Consider the following 20,112-nt stretch of genomic DNA (forward strand, 5'->3'; position numbering starts at 1 on the left):
CTGAGGGACAGCGTCCAAGCCCAGAGTTCAACCCCCACGACCGACCAAAAAAAAAAAAAAAGTGAGTGTTGGAGAACCTTCTACTATGGTATTGACTCTGTGTCTGGGGCCACTTAGGTATAGTAATCCCAGCATCTGGGTGAAGGCAACTAAAACAAGAGACTGCAAGTTTGAGACTATCCTGGGCTGCATAGTAAGACTCCCATCCTAAGAAACGATTCTAAAATAAAACCTAGTGAAGTACTACCTATTTCAAGGATATCACCATGCTGTGAATTACCTCAATTCTGCTGAGCCAGAACCTCCTGGGATAGGGCCCTCATATTGTAAATTTTAACTCCCTGGGTAAATGTGATCCATATTCTTTTACAAATCACTTGCAGGGTTGAAGGAAACCTTAGTGTTTTCTCCCAACTCTGGTAAGTTAAGTGCCACAAAACAACAGTTTTCTCAAACAAGGACCATGTAGACAAGTCACCGAGACAATAGCAGGCTTCACAACAGTATGCTTTATGGTATTTGCACAACAGAACTACTCAACAATGCATTTACTGGAATGTGTGCCCAACATAAAGTGATTCACCACATTATGTAAATCCTTTATATAGCATTTCAGAAAGTGGTACTTTGTAGCTGTTTACATAAGTTTTCATTCTTACTTCTACTTCCCTTGGAGTGTCTCAAGCAGCTCTGACTGGTAAGTCCTTCCTTAGTGTCACACACTCTTACTAACTTAGTCAAATTTGTGTGTGTGTGTGTGTGTGTGTGTGTGTAAATGCTGATATTGAGGCTTGAACCTAGGACCTGGGCACTGTCCCTTAGCTTATTTGCTCAAAGCTGGTGCTCTATCACTTGAGCCACAGCTCCAGTTCTGTCTCTTTTTTTGCCAGTTCATTGGGCAAAAGCTTAAGCTAATTTCAAACTGTGATCGTCAGATCTCAGCCTCCTGAGTAGCTAGGATTACAGAAGTGAGCCACCACTACCTGACTTGCCTTTTCTGCTTGTTTGTTTGCTTGCTTGCTTTTTTGCTCATAGCTGGCATGCTACCACTATATAATCATAGTCACCATCACTACCACCATCATCACCACCACCACCATCATCTCAGTCAGCACACCTCCTCTATATCTTCCTATTCTTTGTTTGTTTTTTTGGTTGGTTGTGGGGCTTGAACTCTGGGCCTGGGGGCTGTCCCTGAGCTCTTCAGCTCAAGGCTAGTGCTCTACCACTTGAGCCACAGCGCCACTTCCAGTTTTCTGAATGGTTTATTGGAGATAAGATCTCAGAGGCTTTCCTGCCCAGGTTGGCCTTGAACTATGATCCTCAGATCTCAACCTCCTGAGTAGGTAGGATTACAGGCGTGAGCCACCAGCACCCGGCTTCTTCTATTCTTATAGGATAATTTTTTTTTAAAGAGGAGGGGGAAGGGAAAGAGAGAGAAAAATGAGGGAAGGGATAACAAGTTAGACAAGAAATGTAATCTTGGGCTGGGAAGGTGGCTCAGTGGTAGAGTGCTTGCCTTGCATGCATGAGGCCCTGGGTTCGATTCCTCAGCACCACATAAGCAAAAAGAAAAAAGAAGTGGCGCTGTGGCTCAAATGGTAGAGCGCTAGCCTTGAGCTGAAGAGCTGAGGGACAGTGCCCAGGCCCAGAGTTCAGGCCCACGACTGGACCCAAAAAAAAAAACAAAAAACAAAAAAAAAACAAAAAACAAGAAATGTAATCTTATATAACTGTAACCGCTCTGTACATCGTAACCGCTCTGTACATCACCTGGACAATTAAAAAAATTTAAAGGTAGAACAATGGAATTCTATGCCTCCATCAGAAAGAATGACATTGCCTCATTTGTTAGGAAATGGAAAGACTTAGAAAAAATTAAATTAAGTGAAGTAAGCCAGGCCCAAAGAAACACAAGTCCCATGGTTTCCCTTATTTACAACAACTAGTATATGTCTGAGACAAGCAGAAACGGTCAGATAAGTTGATGTTAGGTGAAATGAACCCTGAAATGAGGACTTAAATGGTTTTTCTTTCTTGCTATTGTTTCTAACATATTTATAAGATATTTCTTTGTTGCTTTGTATGCCCCTCCCCCACGGTATAACCTCTGCTTTCACTTTATTTGATATTGGTATAATTTGTGGAGGGGAAGGGAAAAAAACAAACAGTTTAAATAAGGATACAGGTGAACCCATTGCAACAATGAGATGTACAAGACATTACATTGAAAATGAACTTTACAACTTTGGCACGGGTGGGGGGCAAGGGATGGGAAGGGGAAACAAAGGAGGAGGCAACAATGCTTGATAAGAGATGTACTCATTACCTTGCCCATGTAATTGTAACCCCTCTGTATGGTATTTTCACACACACACACACACACACACACACACACACACACACACACACGTACACAGTAGAGACAGGAGCTTGCTGCTCTGATATTCCAGTTTTTACATCCTGTTTCTAATTTCCGAGTCTGGTCCTTTTAATATTCAGGATATTTCGTTTCCCTGTCTCTTCATATATACCACTACCATCCTCATCATCTAGCCCCATTAAATTGTCAGTGGATGTGACTGACGTGAACATTGCCTAGAACAGGAGAGTGAACCTGGATATATGCCTTTCCTCCAGCATGTTTCTACCCCTTCCCTTAGCCTCCACCCTTTCTTCCTGAGATGAAAAGACTGAGCCTGATCATTGTGACAAGGAGCGAATCCCATGGCCAGAGGCTAGACCCTTTCCTGGGTACAGATGATACCTTCTGGCTCCAGTGGATGGATGGATGGATTGATTGATTGATTGATTGATTTCTTTCTTTCTCTCTCTCTCTCTTTCCCCCCCCTCTCTTTTCCCAGGAACTCATTAGTGCCTGCTTCTGCCTTCAGTCAGAGGCAGCCAAATGATCTGAACAAAAGGAAAAAGGTTGAAAGTAAACCAAGAAAGAAATCCAGGCCCACCAGAGTTCCATGTTGAATTTATTATAATAAATATAGCATCACATGGTAGCCACCCATCTCCTGAGACAGATCAGAGACAGACAGGAAAGAAGAGGGGAAAAAAGAGGAGGGGAGGGAAAGGAAGGAGAAAAATGGGGCAGTTAGAATAGAGAGGCAAGAAGAGGAGAGGAAGTTGTAGAAAGAGTCCTCTAAGGCAAAATCTCTGTGTGTGTCTCTGTCTGTCTGTCTGTCTGTCTGCCTGTCTCTCTCTCTCTCTCGCTCTCTCTCTCTCTTTCTCTCATTGTCTGTCTGACTGTCTCTCCATTGCTTTGAGCATGCAAGGAAAGTGCTAAACCACTCTGCTACATTACCTGCATCCAAGACCCTCTAGAACAATGTTTCTCCATCACCTCTGATTCCTAAGAAATCACATTGGGTGTGTACCTGTCCCAGGAGGACAGTCATCCTGCTTGCTGTCTATGTGTGAGTACATGTGACTGTTCATGTGCACTCAGGTCTGTCCCAGTGTGTATGCGTGTGGCTGCTTGGTGTGTCTCAGTAGGTTGGTGTGTTAGTGTGCTTTCACAGTGCCTCACATATATTAGGTAGTTAATGTTTAGTAACAGAATGGAAGTTCACAGGTGTGTACTACTGACTTGAGAGGATCTGCATAAGCACACATATGACAGTGTGTATTCCCCTATGTTCACCTGGATGTATCTGCTTGTGCCTTGTGGAAGTGAGGTTGGGCATGGACAGCTGTGTGTTATGTGTTGTGCGTTTTAGTTGGGATGGCAGCATGTTTGGGGATGTGCAGTTGCCTGGCTGATGTGCGGGAATGGATGCTTTATGCAGTTGCAGGCTTGTCTGTAAACACAGCTAGCTCTGAGCTATCTTTCAGGGTTGTCACTGTAAGGTGTTTCCACACACATGTGCTCTGAGGCCTTGTGAGAACCTGTGTGTGCAGAGCACCCACTGGCCCTGGGTTTTACTTCCCTGCCCCAAGTCAGGAAGGGCCTGTGGTTTGTATGATCCATCAGTTCCCCTTTCCTCCAGGGGGCTGCCCCTGGCAGCCTCACAGCTATTATCGCCTGCTTAATCATCTCCAATACCCTTGTGGGAACCAGAGGGACCCTGTCCAAAGAACCACCTGGAGCTTCTCCCAGGACCTTACACTATGCTGAGGATCTGGAGTAAAGCCCATGGCTGTCACTCTAAGGAGGGAGGCCCAATTCTGTATCCTCTTGCCCCTACCCCAGCCAGGTGAGCAGTAGTACCTGCAGGAGGAATAGCCTGGGAGGAAGATTGTGAGGCAAACATCTGGATTCAGGTCCTGCTTCTTCAATGAACAAATGGGACCCCAGACATTCAAGTGGGTCCCTCTTGATTCCAATTGAGCTGGAACCAACTCCTTGAACATGCACAGTATGTGGAGGAGGCCCCGTTAAAGGTGACATCACAGACAGAGAAATACCAGGAGCCAGACGGAATGGAAAATCAAGTTGAGGCTGCGGAATGGGCTAGATGTGAGACAAAACATGAAAACCAAGATCTCAAGCCAGTCTCATGCTGGTAAAGTTTAAAGCATGGTACAAGAAAGAGACAGCCAATCAATTGATTGCCTAACCAAAGACATAAACTCCTCTCCTGACCCTGTGTGCATGCATGCATGTATGTCTCTTTGCTGGCTAACTGCCTGCTGTGTCTTTCTTATACTTGCATCCTAATAAACCTTTGCTTCTCCTATTCTTATGTGTTGGTAAGTTCTTTTACCAGCCTGAGACCACAAGCTCTAAATATCCATGACATGGTAGTAGATGCTGAGGAAAGAGGGGACTTAGGTTTGTATCCGGTTGCCAATGTCGGTGAGCTTGAGCATTGTTTTCTAAGGTCTCAGTTATTCTGCTCTTTTACTCTTTTGTTGCTTCAAGGTTTTCTGTGCAGCCCAATCTGGCCTTGAGTTCTCCTCCTCTTCCTCCTTCTTTTTTTTGGTGCTGGTCCTGGAGCTTGAACTCAGAGACTGGGCACTGTCCCTGAACTTTCGTGCTCCAGCCTAGAGCTTTTGTGCTCAACCACTTGAGCCACAGCTCCACTTCCAGCTTTTTTGGTGCTTACATGAAGATAAAGAGTTTCTATGACTTCCCTACCCAAGCTGGCTTTGAACCGCAATCTTCAGATCTCAGCCTCCTGAGCAGCTAGGATTACAGGTGTGAGTCATCAATGCCCAGCTCTTGGCCTAGAATTCTTGACTCTTTTGCCTACCCTCCAAGTACAAGGATTACAGGCATGCGCTCCAGCAATCTTCACCCTTAGGGGAAATGTTCTAACCAGACTGGAAGTTGCTTTGCCTGGAAGGACACATCCACCTCCCGGGAACCCAGCAAAAGTCGATTGCCTTGGACTTTAGAAAGTTAGTCCTGTTTTCCCAAGATCAAAGACCCAATGGGGTCAGAGTGGGTAAATACCAGCCACCACCAGACCCTTCCCCAGCTTTCTCTCCTTACTCCAACCCTTACCCCTATAACCACTGATCAGGAAAACACGACAAGTCACTTTCACCCCCCACCAGCTCTCAAGTCCTGCCTCCAGGGCCCCAAGCCTTTGACTCCAGGAAGCACTTTCTAGCTTTGTCTCCATTTTTGACTCACAGAACTCCGGGAGCTGGAGTAGAAGTATCAGTTATGACTCCATTTGATGCCAAGAAAATGAAAAGCTCCTCTCCACCTCTCTTTTTATTTTTTTCTTTGCCAGTCCTGAGGCTTGAACTCAGGGCCTGGGAACTGTCCCTGAGCTTCATTTGTCCAGGGCTAGCACTCTACCACTTGAGCCCCAGCGCCACTTCCTGCTTTTTCTGTTTATGTGGTACTGAGGAATCAAACCCAAGGCTTTATGCATGCTAGGAAAGCACTCTACCACTAGGCCACATTCCCAGCCCTCTCCACCTCTTTTGATATTCTTTTCCCGCCCCCCCCCTCCGCCCCCCAGGACTCCCATGCTGGCCCAGGCAGGACCCTTGGCCAGCTCCACCCACCCATGACTCAAGATTGCAGTCATTCAAAGATCTCAGAGGGACATACCTAGAGGTCACTGCTGCCTCCACAAACTGCGTCAATCCATAGGATCTCTTCCACAGCCGGAAGGTGAAGGCATGACCCAGGGCCCAGGGGACAAAGGCATAGCCCCCTATAGTCAGAAGAACCAATCTGAAAAGCCAGGTGTTCCTTGCTGTCCAAGGCCCTCCTCTACCTTCACATATGTGCCCACACATCAGACTCTGGTGAGTGGAAACAGACCAGCAGTGCGGCCTGCTCTGGGGTTTGGGGTTTCTCTGAGCAGAAGGAGGGGGAAGAGGATGCAGCTGCTGAGGCTAAGGGGGGAAGGAGGCTCTTTAGAGGCAAATAGGCCTGTGGAGAGATGGCCAGGCAAACCCCTGCTTCAGCAACACCTACCCTGCCTCCTCTCCACAACCCCCCACTTCCTGCCCTGGGCCCCTGAGCTCCCAGCATGCCTTGCAAGCAAACCTGCTGGACAATGAGATTTTGACTGATGATTCAGGCATGCTAACATAGTGAACCATAAGGTCTATTTCAAACACTTTGTGGACCCAAACACACACATACACACACACACACACACAGACACCAGAGGTATTTGCATTTAAACAGACCGTACCATAAACACACTTGTGCACATATATATACTTTCTGTCTCTCTGACTCTCTTAGGATTATAGTTTGTATGATGCAAGCTTCTAGGCCACAGACAGTAACCCATGTCTGCAGTGAGACTGGGGATTTATCTTGTGACAAGGTAGATTAACTGCACCCCAAAAGTGTCACATAATTCCCAGAAACTTTGAATATATCATGTTACATGCCAAAGAAGAACTGAAGTAATAGATGAAATTAAGATTGTAAAGTAGCTAACTTTAAGCCTCACACTAATGGCTCATGCCTATAATCCTAGCTACTCAGTCCTCTGAGATCTGAGGAACCTGAATTATAGTTTGAAGACAGCCCAGGCAGAAAAATCCTTATATAAAAATGATCCCAGAGAGCTGTCTCAATGGCTGTCCACCCTGTGAAACTACAAGAAGAAGATGGCAGCAACCCAAAGAAGGATTCTCACAGAATCAACCCCATGGTACTCTGATCTTGGAATTCCAGCCTCCAGAACATGGGGGAATACTGTCTGCCATTTATAAGCATCTGCATTCTGTAGCACCTATTGTAGCATCCCAAATGGACCAAGATGCTGGGGCAAGCTCAAAATAAGAACCATTAGAAGCCATACATACATAATCCTAGCTACTCAAGAGACTGAGATCTGAGGATTGTGGTTCAAAGCCAGCCTGTCTCACAGAAAAATCTGTGAGACTCATCTCCAATTAGTCAGCAAATGCCAAATGGAGCTGTGGCTTAACTGGTAGACCTTGAGAAGGAAGCAGGGATGGGAGGGAGGTAAAGCAAGGCCTCAGCCTTAGGCTCTAAGGATGGAAGGAGACTGCAAGTCAGGGATGCCTGTGGGGGGAAAAAAAAAGTGAGGAGCTGTTTTCTCCCCTAAATCCTCTGGAAGGAGCACACTCACACCAACATCCCAATAATAGCCCAGTGATCACTCCTCTGATCTCAGAATGAGAAGAGAGAAAGCAGGTGTGTTGTGCATGACAGGTTTGGTGATTATTAAAGCCACAACAGGAAGCAAATATATAGGTGTAGTGGTCTGGGAACCACTGGGGGCCCCAGCTAGAATAAGAGCCTCTGGTTATGAGGACACCCCCAGGGGCCTATACCCCCAGGGTATAGACACTTCCTGGGATTGCATCAGGCCTTCTATGGGGGCTGTCCACACCACTGATGCTGAAGATGCTGATTGCTGTGTAGCCCTCAAGTCTCCAGAGACACAGGACCAGCCAAGTCAGGACCCTGGCTTCTGAGTTTGTTATGGGCTGGAGAAGCAGTGGCTATGGGGACAAGTGGAGAATCTAAAGCCATCACAGCTCAGCCCTTACGGTGGAACTTGAGCTGGTGACACAGGCTGCACAGGAAACCTTCCTGTTTTATCACGAGCCACATGGCCTGCCCCCAGGACAGGATGACCTGATCCCTGCGGCTATGTGAACCAAACAACTGCTTCCTTCCTGAGGCCCTTCTAGCCCTCTGTGGAGAACGGGTGCCTCCCTCTTGCAATTCTTCATCTGCCAGGAAGCCCTTAAGACACAGGCAGCAGGTAAGCAAACTCACCTGTCTCTGAGCACCTACTACATGCTGGCCTTGACCAGAGTTGCTATGTGATACTTTCCAATGAGTCCTCAGAACACCCTAAAACCATTTAATGCAAGAAGCCAGACACAGGGGACAGATATTTTACAATTTCCCTCCTAGGAGGTGCCCAGAATAGCATACATAGACAGGAAGTAGTATGGTAGTTGTAGGGAGAGGGAAAGAGAATGTAAGAAATTATTGAGGGATTTTGTTTGTTTTTATCAGTGGGGCTTGAACTCAGGGCCTGGGCGTTGTCCCTGAGCTCTTTCACTCAAGGTTAGAGCTCTTCCACTTTGAGTTACTTCCGGTTTTCTGGTGATTAATTGGAGATAAGAGTCTCTCGGACTTTCCTGCCCAGGCTGACTTTGAACTTCAATCCTCAGATCTCAGCCCCCTGAGTAGCTAGAATTACAGGCATGAGCCACCAGGGCTTGGTGAAATTAATGTTGAATAGGTGCCAAGTTTCTGCTTGGGATGACTGAAAGTTCTGAAGATGGATGGTAGCGACCGTTTTGTGACAATGTGAATGGAGTCAATGCTGTTGAATTAGACACTGAAAACCAGCAAAAATGGAAAAGTATGTTAGGTATATTTTATTATAGGAAAACAAAACTATTTTTTCTCTGTTCCTGTACTGGAGCTTTAACTCGGCCTGGGTGCTGACCCTTAGCTTTCCTCTTGAGGCTAGCACTCTACCATTTGAGCCATAGCTCCACTTCAGGCTTTTTGGCGATTAATTGGAGTTGAGTCTCGTGGGCTTTTTCTGCCCAAGCTGACTTCAAACCACATTTTCAAATCTCAGGCAGCTGAGTAGCTAGGATTATAAGTGTGACCCACTGGTACCCAGCAACAGAACAGATTCTAAGCATCCGAAAATCAGAAGTGTGCCAGTCCCTTTTACAGATGGGAAAACTGAGGCTCAGAGAAAGGAATCAATGTGACCAGCATCGTAGAGCAAAGAGCAGTAGAGTTAGCATTTGAATTCAGGGTTGATTCTAAATCCAGGGTCCTTTTCTCTTTGTCTTCCCTTCAGACACAGTGGAGGAAGTGACAGAGAAATGACAGGCAGGTGTCAGGAGAGCCCTTCTAAAAAGCTGTGAACTAGGCTTAGATGTCACAAACAGGGTCAGCGATGAACTGGTCATCTCACCCTCTACCCCCACCACTTGGCTGCTTCCCTCAGTTTCCCTTGACAGTCCATGATGCCGTTGGAAGTAGCTGGCCTAGGAGACCAGCAGTCCAGGGAGAAGAAGCTGTAGACACTCATCTGCTCTCTGTTTATGGCAACGGTCACTAGAGAGATCTCTGGCATCCTGCTACCCAGAATGAGGAAGCACAAGAGAGGTCAATGACCACCCAAGCTTACCCAACAGATCTGCCACAGTTTGCAGAATTAGTGCCCTTGGGACCTACTTCTGCCTGGGCAGTCACCCTCTAGCCAGAAAGGATGTCCCAGAGTCAGAGGATGGTACAGAGAGAAGCCAAAGAGATCCTGGGGGAGAGACAAGCTCTGTCCCCATCTCAGAATGGTCCAGAAAAGAAGCCTTATGACCACAAATGAGGCCAGAAACAGAAGTCAGGGAGGATTCCGCCATTCTCTGAGTGTGTCAAGAGTCAGTAAATGAAAGAACAAAGCAGTCCTATGAATAATCCGATGCTGTGTAACAAATTACTTCATAGCCATATGGCTTGAAGCCACAAACATTCACGAGGTCAGAAAGCTGTTACAGCCTAGTGGGGACCTCTGCTCAAGGTCTTGGGAGGAGACTGGAACTGATTAGTTGGTGTCTCACTTGGTCTCACCTGGTTCCATATTTAAGGTCCTCCTCTTAGAACAGCTCTCAGTGAGGCCACTGGCTTCACAGAGTTAGCAAGTGACAAGGTTTGAGGGTTGGGGGCTGGGGTCTTTGTAACAGAATCTCAGAAGTAGCATTCGTCACTCTGCCCATATCCCATTCATTAGGAGCAAGTCGTTGGTTTCAATTCACTCTGAGGAAGAGAGATGATGTGAGAGGATAGGTAGGATAGGGGATAGTTGTAGGCCATCTTTCACAGCCATGCAATAGTTACTCCTGAAAGTCCTTCTGGATGGAGCTGGAACAGAGCTAGTGATGACAGCAACCTCTTAGTTCACTGGATGCTTGGAAGGGCACTGAAAGACCTAAGTAGAAAAATCTTTGTCACTGAATGAAGTCAGGAGGCATTACAACCCAACACCTATACACTCACCACCTCCTTTTGGTCCTGGAACATGATCAAGACAGTCAAAGCCACTGTTCATGCCCTGCATCCTGTTGCCTAGCTGCTCCCTGTAACCTGAGCATATTCTTGATCGGCATGGTTTTCTAAGGTTATTGTGCTACATACATCAGTGAGAATCCCTGAATCCTGTTATTTGTTTCTGCTTAGTGCTGACACTTGTATACAAATGTATGGTGTTGTAAATCCCCCCTGACCTATCTTTTCCCTTCGACATTGTGTTACTGAAGTTCTACTCTGTTCTTCCTTCTGATTTCAGTTCCTTTGTGTTCACTGTTGTATAAAAGTCATTTGTGTGAATCAGAACTGGGCTCCTAAACCTTCAAAGTAGTCACTTGTTTTGTCTTTGTCTTCTTGGTAACAATTGACAAATACCTCTGGGGTTTTTCCTTTCTTGGGGAAGGGCAATGAGTTCACCATCTTTTGTTTGGTGTTAAACTTGTGTTTATATCCAGAATAACTTCTGTTTGTTTGTTTTCAGTCCCTGAAACTCCTGGTCTGCTGTCTTAACAATCATACAAGTTAGTCATTCTCATTTCCTCTAGCTGTCTTGCGGGACCAGGTGCTCACAATTTCCTGGAGGGCGCTGGCTTCTAGAAAATTCTTCCTTTGAGTTGGGGGAGATAGTTTTCCTCTGGCTGTCTCCATAGGTCTGGACTTGTTCCTCCTGTACTGTGGAATATGTCTGCAGCATGATGGCACTGGAGAATAAAGCACTAGATCCTTTCTGTGCATCCAGCCCAGCCTCCTTGCCTCTACCCAGACCCACATTAGGACACATTTGCAGTTCTCCAATGCAAGTATCATGTTCCTACCAGCTCTGTCATCCTGAGGCATAACCAGCTACCCCCATAGCAGGTCACTCTAGTGGTTCAAACTCAGCTCCATGAAAGCTTACACCCATTCACATGGGGACTCTGGTTCTTGTGAGAGTGACTGGTGAGCCATTCTTGGCTCATGTTCATGTGTCAGACACGATCAGGGCTTTCACAGAGAGGAAGTGACCAACGTAAATGCTAACATTACTGCCAACCGAGCAGATGTATCATCTGATACAGCCATAATCAGTGGCCCTCTGAGGTTCTGCCATCCAGATTCAGTCTGTGATACTGTCACCAGCACTCACAGACTGGCCACAGCAGAAGCTACCTCTTCTTGGAGAATGCTGGTGTCTATCTCCTGAGCTCCAGAGCCAGACAAACCCCAACCAGTTAAGTCCAAGGAGGTAGTTCCCACAGTTCCAACCAGGGCTCCAACAGTAGCCACCTCTGGGCCTCCTTCAGCCAGTGGCTAGATCTATTCTGCCAAGCACAATTCTTGTCCTTCTAGAAGACAGACAACTGGTCTACCTTACTGGGCTATTTACAACTATATACATCAGAACTGTGATTGCAGACATGGGTCTCCCTCCAGCTAGCTCCTATTCCCAGGTGAATCTACAGGCACAGACAGCACTAACTGGACTTGTGACAAAGATGCTTGAATCCCAATTAGATTCACCAGGACCTCAGGATTCAGGGACAATGACTTCTTGGTTCGTGGCTTCTGTTAATTCTCAAATCCACCTGTACCTGTATGCAATTGAAGAAAAGAAAAAGTGTTTTTGAAACCTCTGCCTGTTTCCTATCAGCCCTCAAAAGTTTTTATCCTCACCTGATGAAGGGGGTAGAATTTTCCCCTCGACGTGGGGAGTGCCTCCGTGTACTCAGCCTTGAGAGTGGACGTCCAGAAAAGTGATCATCTATCTAGCTGAGGAAATTCACTGTGTTCTGTGGCTGGGACCATTGTCAGCCTTGGAGTTTCTTTGTATAAGAGTCATAACTCATATGCTCCTATGAATCTCCTGGGGATAAAAATCCATATATCTCAACTTTTTTTATATCGCTCCTGGAACCCAGTACAATGTACAGCTCATACCGAATGCATAGGAATCAAGAATATTGGAGAGAATGCAATATCTGGGACCTGACTACATCACTGCCCCACAACCAGAATTAACAACCATCACAGCTCCCCCTTAACTACAGGATACATTGCAAGCCCCTTAGTGATTTATGAAGCCCAGCCCTAGCCTCATTCTCAATCCTCATTCCTATCCTGCTCTACCCTATCCCCATTTCTCCAGTTCACAGTTACATGGGATGCAGTATATAAGCCAGCTTCATCTGAAGAAGCAGAGCCACGATGAAGAATGGAGAATGTTCCTGGGATCAGACCTTATGCAATTGCAGTTTACACAGCTGCATGCTCTATTGTGTGTCACAACCTGCGGTGACTGGGGACAGGACAATAGCAGACACCTGACCATGGAATTGAGGTTTGTGGCACCAGAGGCCTGAAGTCTGCCAATACCTTCAGATGCCCCAGGTCCATTTTACAAGGTATTTGTTAAGTATGATCCAGGGGCATATGTCCTTGAAGTCACAAGCACCAATCATGTCGTATAATCTTACTCAAGTGATAAATAACTTCTTTATCTTAAGAAACAAGTGTAAGCCCTAAATGACTTATAGGTAGCTTAGAGTTTTATCTATCCCCAAGTTCCCAGAAAGTTTGGTGTGGAATTAGCCTACACCTAGGGTAGAAATCTGAATTCCCATCAAGCCAGGACTGATTGACGATTTCAGGAAACTCTCATCGTTCTGAGAGTTCATGGTGGGAGGAGGCATTCCATTCTCCCAATCCTTTCTGGTCTCACAGCTTGGCTTTTGGGAGCTCTCAGAGTGGTGCACAGCTGTAGCTTCTGCGCCTAGTGTTCCACCTGAAGCCATCAGGGTGGGAGAGCAAGGGCAAGCTGGAATCCACGAGAACTAGCTACAACCTCACATGAGTCTCCCATTGTATCCAAGCCTGCAGTTCCCATCCCAGTTGCTCTTCAGAAGAAACTAAAGTTGTTGTCCAAGAGAGTGATTGGCTCAGGCAATAAAGAAATTGAAGTAGCCAGTGAGGACGAAACAGATGCAGATGCTACACTATCCCAACACGTAACCCGTTAGATCATAACATGTGCAAACGGCCATGCAATTGCCTGTCTCAATTCAGAATATAGATAGCTTGTGTTCGCTTCCCCTTTCCGAATCTCATGAAGATCTTTTTTTTTTTTTTTGGCCAATCCTACCCCAAAGGAAATTCCAGAAAACATAATTGCAGCTCAGCTAAATTTGACCAGACACATGCTTCCTCAGCCTGCTTCCTTTGCCTAGAATATTCTTCTCCATTCACCTCCTGCTCATCCAACAAGGCACCACCCACTAGCTCCTCACCCCTCTAGTCTCTCCTGTCCTGCCTGTGTTCCCAGGATAGTCTGTCCTTACAAATATCTAACTAGTACCTGTCTCTCATTTTCAGATGTGGGGATTGAGGCTGAGTCTTCCTTCTGTCCTGAAGAGACTGAACATCTCAGACTTCACACTAACCCTTGGAGGCTCAGTGTTTTTAGTTTCCTCATTTTATGGCTTAAGAATCTAAGGAGGGAAGATAATTTACCTAATGCTGTTCAGCTTTTGTGTCCAGAGGCAGATTTCTGAACTCAGAATTTGAATTCAGGGCCTCACAATTTCTAGACAAGCATTCTGCTAACCTTAAGCCATGTCCCTAGTCCTTTTGTTTTGTAGTTTATCTTTCAGATAGGGTCTCGCGGTTTTGACCACACCATTCTTGGAACTAGATCCTCCTAGTTTCACCTCCTAAGAAGCTTGGATTATAAGGCTTGTACTACCACACTCAGCTCCTAATTCTTTTTTTTTTCCTAGTCCTAGGGCTTGAACACAGGGTCTGGACACTCTCCCTGAGATTTTTTTACTCAAGGCTAATATTCTATCCATTGAGCCACAATAATACTTCTGGCTTTTTATGTTTATGTGGTACTGAGGAATCAAACCCAGGGCTTCATGCACTCTAGACAATCACTCTACCACTAAGCCACATTCCCAGCCCTTATCCAGCAATTCTTAAGATAGAGAAAATGCTAAAAACAAACAAACAAAAAACATGGTGAAAGAAGATGAAACCTCCTGGCTTGCCTAGGACTGAGAGTGTTCCTGGGAAAGGGAGCTTCCGTTTTAAAATGGGGACAGTAACAGGCATCTTGGAACAAGTTGGACATCCCAAAAGAAAGTGCTCTGAAGGTTGACAGGTAGAAAGTTCTTGCAAGCCAGGGTAGAGCCTGGGGGCATTCAACTTGTACCTGAGAGGAGGTTTATAATGGGCTTTGTTTTCTCATTTTCTTTTCTGTGAATGAGGCACCTTGCTCTGTTATTTAGAAAACAATTTTGAGCAATCACAGCTCCAGTTACTGAAGACTCTGGGGAAGGAAGAGAGGGAGGAGAAAAGGCAGGGACTACAGGCTCCCTTCCTTCAAAGTCCACAAGGAGCCTGGGGACCAAGGGTCAAAGCCGAGACCCACAGATCCTACAGGGGAGAAGGGTCTTCTCCCAGCCCTGCCCCACACAGCAGGACCTTATTGGAAAACTTGGGCAGGATCAATGGAAGGAGAATTCCAGCTTGGCCTGGTCAGTCCTAGAAAGGGACTTGTCCAAGGTCCCAAATGACAAAATGATGCCTGTCTTCTCTAAGCAGATTCACAAGTCAAGTGATGGTGAAAACCAGGCTCTGAACAGACAGAAGGCTGGCTGGGCAGAGGAGAGTGGCAGGCACACTGCCAACTTCGAGTAAACCATCCCCTCTGTCTCTGATGTACACCGTGCCCTAAAACATTACCCTCAGGCAAAAATAAATGTGAAACTTTGGAAGCCAGCCAATCACACCTCGGAAGTCTCATGCCCTTCCCCCACTGCCAGGCCTCGTGTTTGACAGCTGTTTTACTAGCCACACTTCACTCATTCCTTCTCCCAGGGTCAGGTTTCTCCTGTGTAAAGTGCAGTATCAATGCCTTCCCCTGAGGCACCCCCAATGTGAACAAAGGAACAGATAAAGTCGGCTTAACAGTAGATACTTCCTATTTCAGCAGCTGGCAACTGTCTTATTCAGAGCTTTAATAGGCTTCTTGGTGAGAACTCCCTTCCCAGGGGTGGATGGATGTGGTCTGGTGAACAAGCAGAAGGAAGGCTCTACTAGGGACCAGAGTCTAGAAAGAGAGTAGGAGATGAGGCAGGGGAGGCAAAAGAAGGGGCAGGCAGGAAAGCAAGAGGGAGCAAGAGAGAGGGAAGGAGGGGGAGGGCAGGGGGAGAAGGAGAGGCAGAGGGAGGAAACCTAGACTCTTCTAAAAGCTGTAGGTCAGCGAGGGAGGGGAGGGGAAATAGGGAGAAGAGGGATGAGGAGGGACGGGGAGTGGAGGGGAGGAGCACTAAGGAGAAAAGAAAACCAGACTCCCCTAAAAGCTGTAGTTTAACTGAAGGAAAGTTCTAGGAAAAAAAACAGTCTTCCCCAGTTGTTTGTGACAGTGCCTCTGTTCCTTATTTACTCACAAATCATCATTTATTGAGTGACATCTGCTATTTTGTACAAGGGAAGGGGGGGGGAGGGAAGGGAATGAGAACTGTTTCCTATTTTGAGACTCGGGACTGTTTTCTATTTGAGCAGGGCAGTATGAACCAGAGACTACTCATAAGAAGGAAAAGCCCAGGAACTTGAGAAAGCTTATTTTGGCACAGCACTTGGCATACGTGGCAATCCAATCTCTCTCTCTTCCTGGGCCCCTAGCCTGTTCCACACCCCAAAATGGCCCTTGCAGGTTGATGCAGCCAAGTGACAGGGTTGGTGCCAGCAGGACCTGCATGGACATGATGCGTGCCACTCTGGGGCCCAGAAGCCTCCAGCAGACCCTCCCTGCACCTGGCATAGCCTGAGAGCCAAGTGCTGATGGCAGCAGATCTACTACCACCACCCCTCCCCATCACCCTGGAATCCCTGCACCAGAGGAAAACAAGGCTCTCTGGCATAGACCTTATGTTAAAGACGCATAGCTACACAAACAATAAACTTAGGGAGGGCTTGGACTTGAAATCAGGGTGGGAGGTGGGCATGGACCCCATCAGCAGATCTGCGGGGCCAGGAGTGCCATCTGACATTGGGGTCACACCTGTGAAGCTTTGTGTGGGCATTCAGCAAGCAATAGTCATCCTGATTATGATGTTCAGTAGAGAAGAGCCTGCTGGCCTCTAAAAGGGATTCGCAAACTCTTTACACCCCAACTCTCTTGGGATGGTGAGGACCGGACTTGCTGGGGGCGTTGTCATCAGGGTGAGGAGCCAGCCTTGCAGACCTCACCGTGAATGTGATTTTCTTGCCATTGGGAAAGAAGCTGCCATTGCTGAGCTGGGCTGGGCTGGGGTAGGTTGGGCTGGGCTGGGCTGGGTTGGGCTGAGCTGACTCAGGAAGGAACAAAAGGCATCACCAGTCTCAGGGAAGCCAGGACATTTGCCCTACCAAGAATAGAATACAAGCTCTTTGTATTCCTAAGTTCCTGTTCTTCCTGAAATAACCCTAAAGCTCACATCAGAAAAAGTGGCATCACATGGACACATCTACCAAAGAGGAGAATGTCCTCTCGTTGGGGGCTCCTGGGGCTGGGGAATGGCCATGGGGTAGGACATAAGAATCTTAGAAGCCCTCCCCCCATTGATACCTTTTGGGCTACGGGCATTGTAAGGTCCTGGGGCACTGGTAACTGAGTTTGGCACAGAGAGGAGGAAAATGCCAGCAGTCTCCCTCCTTGGAAGGGTCACAGTGACCTGAACCAGAAACTGGGCATCATGGATCAGCTACAGCAGAGAATGATCACCTACATAAGCAGGATCACACAGCAGAAAGCAGTAATGGCAACTGGGGTGAGAAGCCTGTACTCCTCAGAGCCTCCTGCTCCCAAACTCCCTTAAAGAACTTGCTGCTACTGGTACACATATAGCTTGAAGGCTAGAGCTGGGATAGGATTGGTTGTCCGAAGTGCAAGAGTCCCTATATGTCACCAGAGCTTAGAAGAGAGGGTTACGAGTTCCCTGATGGATGCTTCAGTGATCAGGAGCCAGCCATGTCTGCTAACGGGGCACTCAAGCCTCATTGTCAGTACATTTCCACAGGCCTTTCCAAGAGCCCACCAGACCTAGATGAATGGAAATCCTCCATGAAGCCTCAGTCCCGCCCCCCGCCAAGCCCCTGCCCTGCCTCTGAAGCTAGGTTGTCAGAAGGGGGAGAGAAGGATGAGCCCCAGCAGTAGTGGGAGGAAGCCAGCAGCACGTGTTTGCAAAGCCTCAGAATGATTTGTTCAGAGAGTTAGTGGGACAAGGGAGATTAAAAAAAAAGAGAGAGGAGCTCATTGCCCAAAGTACTAGAAACTCCGGTGCCCATCAATTCTACCTATCTTTTTATTTTTATTTTTTAAAATTATTTTGGTCGGTTGTGGGCCTGAACTCTGGGTCTGGGCGCTGTCCCTCAGCTCTTCAGCTCAAAGCTAGTGCTCTCCCACTGGAGCCACAGCGCCACTTCCAGCTTTTTCTGCTTATGTGGTGCTGAGGAATTGAACCCAGGGCCTCATGCATGCCAGGCAAGCACTCTACCACTGAGCCACCTTCCCAGCCCCCAATTCTTCCTATCTTGTAGACAAGCTCACATGGAAGAGGAGAAACAGCAAGGGAAGATGTGAGCAGGCCCACCAGAGTCTGCACAGAGCAACTTGGAGTGGAAAGTTGCCCCTGTGGGTTTATGGTCTCCAAACTTTCAGAAGTCACAGCTTACACTGGAGATCTCAGCAATCAGGTCTTCTCGTTATTAGAAGATCATGGAGGCTGGGGACTACCAGTCAGGGTTTACATCATTTACTAGCACAGCTTTGACAAATCACTTTAGATGCACCTAGATTTCCTCATCTGGGCAGGATTGGGAGCAATTGAAAGGAATAAAACCTGAAATCAACTTGTCATAATCTTCCTCTCTAGCTTAATTGAGTAGGTGTTGGCTTTGTGTTGATCCTTTTCCTGCATGAGCTTCTTCAGTCCTCACTGGAGTACCTGGCAGAAGGTTTGTTCAGCATTTAAGCGACAGAACCCTTCCCAAAGGGCCAACAGACAGATCCCAGTATCCAGATAAGGGCCCCCATTCCAGTGCTTCCCATCGGAAGCAGGCTGCCCTGGGCAGTCTAGGTGAATACAGTCTAGGTAGAAATGCACAGACCCAAAGTGTCGTTCTAGGACAGGTTCTCAGATGGGGACAGAGTTTGACCTGAAATTTTCCAAGGAAAAACAAACTGTTGGGGCTGGAAGGTGGCTCAGTGGTAGAGTACTTGCCTTGCATGCATGCAGCCCTGGGCTTGATTCTTCAGCACCACATAAGCAGAAAAAGCCAGAAGTGGTGCTGTGACTCAAGTGGTAGAGCACTAGCTTTGAGCCAAAGAGCTGAGGGACAGTGCCCAGGCCCAGTATTCAGGCCTCATGACTGACAAAAAGAAAAAAAAAGAAAAGCAAACTGTCATCAGGAAGGAATAGGCTGAAAGGGAGATGGGAAGGCCTGGCCAAGCAGCAGCTGTAGACCTAGCAAGATAGAGAAGAGGAGACAGGAGAAGCAGGTGGAGAGCTGAGCATCAGGTGAGCCAGGTGGGTATCACGAACATTTCTAGGGCCGACATCTGAGAGGAGCTTCATAGCTGGAGCTATTTGCTGACAAAAAGGAGCTTCCCCATTGCTTAACAACTCAGTCTATGCAAGTCCATAGGGGCAAGGAGCAGGGGGGTTCTCTGCTGCCACCTAAGTGTCAGCTTACATCATGGGAGATGTAGGCATGAATGGAAGCTGGGGGTACCATTTCTCATCCATCTCTTTTTGGTTTGGTTTGGTTTGGTTTGGTTTTGTGCTGGTACTACAGCTTGCACTCAGGGCCTTCAGCTCTTACTAGGCTTCTCTGCTCAAGATTGGCAGACTATCACTTGAACCCCATCCCCATTTCTGGCTTTTTGATGGTTAATTGGAGATGAGAGTCTTACGGACTTTTCTACCTGGGCTGACTTTTAATCACAATCCTCAGATCTAAGCCTCCTGAGTAGTTAGGATACCTGGTATCCTCTCTCTCTCTCTCTCTCTCTCTCTCTCTCTCTCTCTCTCTCTCTCTCTCTCTCTCTCTCTCTCTCTCTCTCTCTCTCTCTCTCTCTCTCTCCCTCTCTCCCTCTCCCTCTCCCTCTCAGCAGGTTATACCTTGCTGTATTATCACACAACCTCCTTTCTCCTCCAAGTGGGGAAGACTGATGGTGTTGGAGGCTAGGCAAGGGTTATGGAAGAAACTCAGCCCTCCTATAGGCATCTATCTTAGGCTACAGACTACTGGGGTGAGAGGCCCTGGCCTTTTCTTCCCTACATCTGTGCTCTGGGTTGCTGCAGGGAGACAATTCTTCAAAGGTACTCCAAGTCTTGCAAGCAGAGCCGCTGACTGCCCTGTGAACAATTTTTTCCGGGACACTTGTATAGCAAACATCCTTGGAAAGTAAACTAGTCTTTCTCTCTCTCTCTCTCTCTCTCTCTCTCTCTCTCTCTCTCTCTCTCTCTCTCTCTCTCTCTCTCTCTCTCTCTCTCTCTCTCACACACACACACACACACACACACACACACACACAGGATAGGCATTGTGATGCACATCTTCAATCCTAGCACTTGGGATTGGCTGAGATGGGAGGGTCATTTGAGTTCAGGAGTCCAATAAGC

The 20,112-nt window shown here is 47.1% G+C and overlaps 1 long non-coding RNA gene across 2 annotated transcripts; it reads left to right on the forward strand.

Annotated features, from left to right (window-relative positions):
* Window positions 1-642: 642 nt before the first annotated feature.
* On the forward strand, window positions 643-15,213 carry LOC138816444 (uncharacterized). Of its 2 annotated transcripts, none has more exons than XR_011368668.1 (3): window positions 643-697; window positions 12,594-12,849; window positions 15,047-15,213. It is a non-coding gene; the product is annotated as an uncharacterized lncRNA (long non-coding RNA). The 2 variants fall into 2 exon arrangements; XR_011368669.1 differs by having other exon boundaries at window positions 12,594-12,785.
* The last annotated feature ends 4,899 nt before the right edge of the window (window positions 15,214-20,112 follow it).

Source organism: Dipodomys merriami, unplaced genomic scaffold (assembly GCF_024711535.1).
Source record: "Dipodomys merriami isolate MVZ:Mamm:240054 unplaced genomic scaffold, mDipMer1.0.p SCAF_11, whole genome shotgun sequence".
Lineage (NCBI taxonomy): Eukaryota > Metazoa > Chordata > Mammalia > Rodentia > Heteromyidae > Dipodomys > Dipodomys merriami.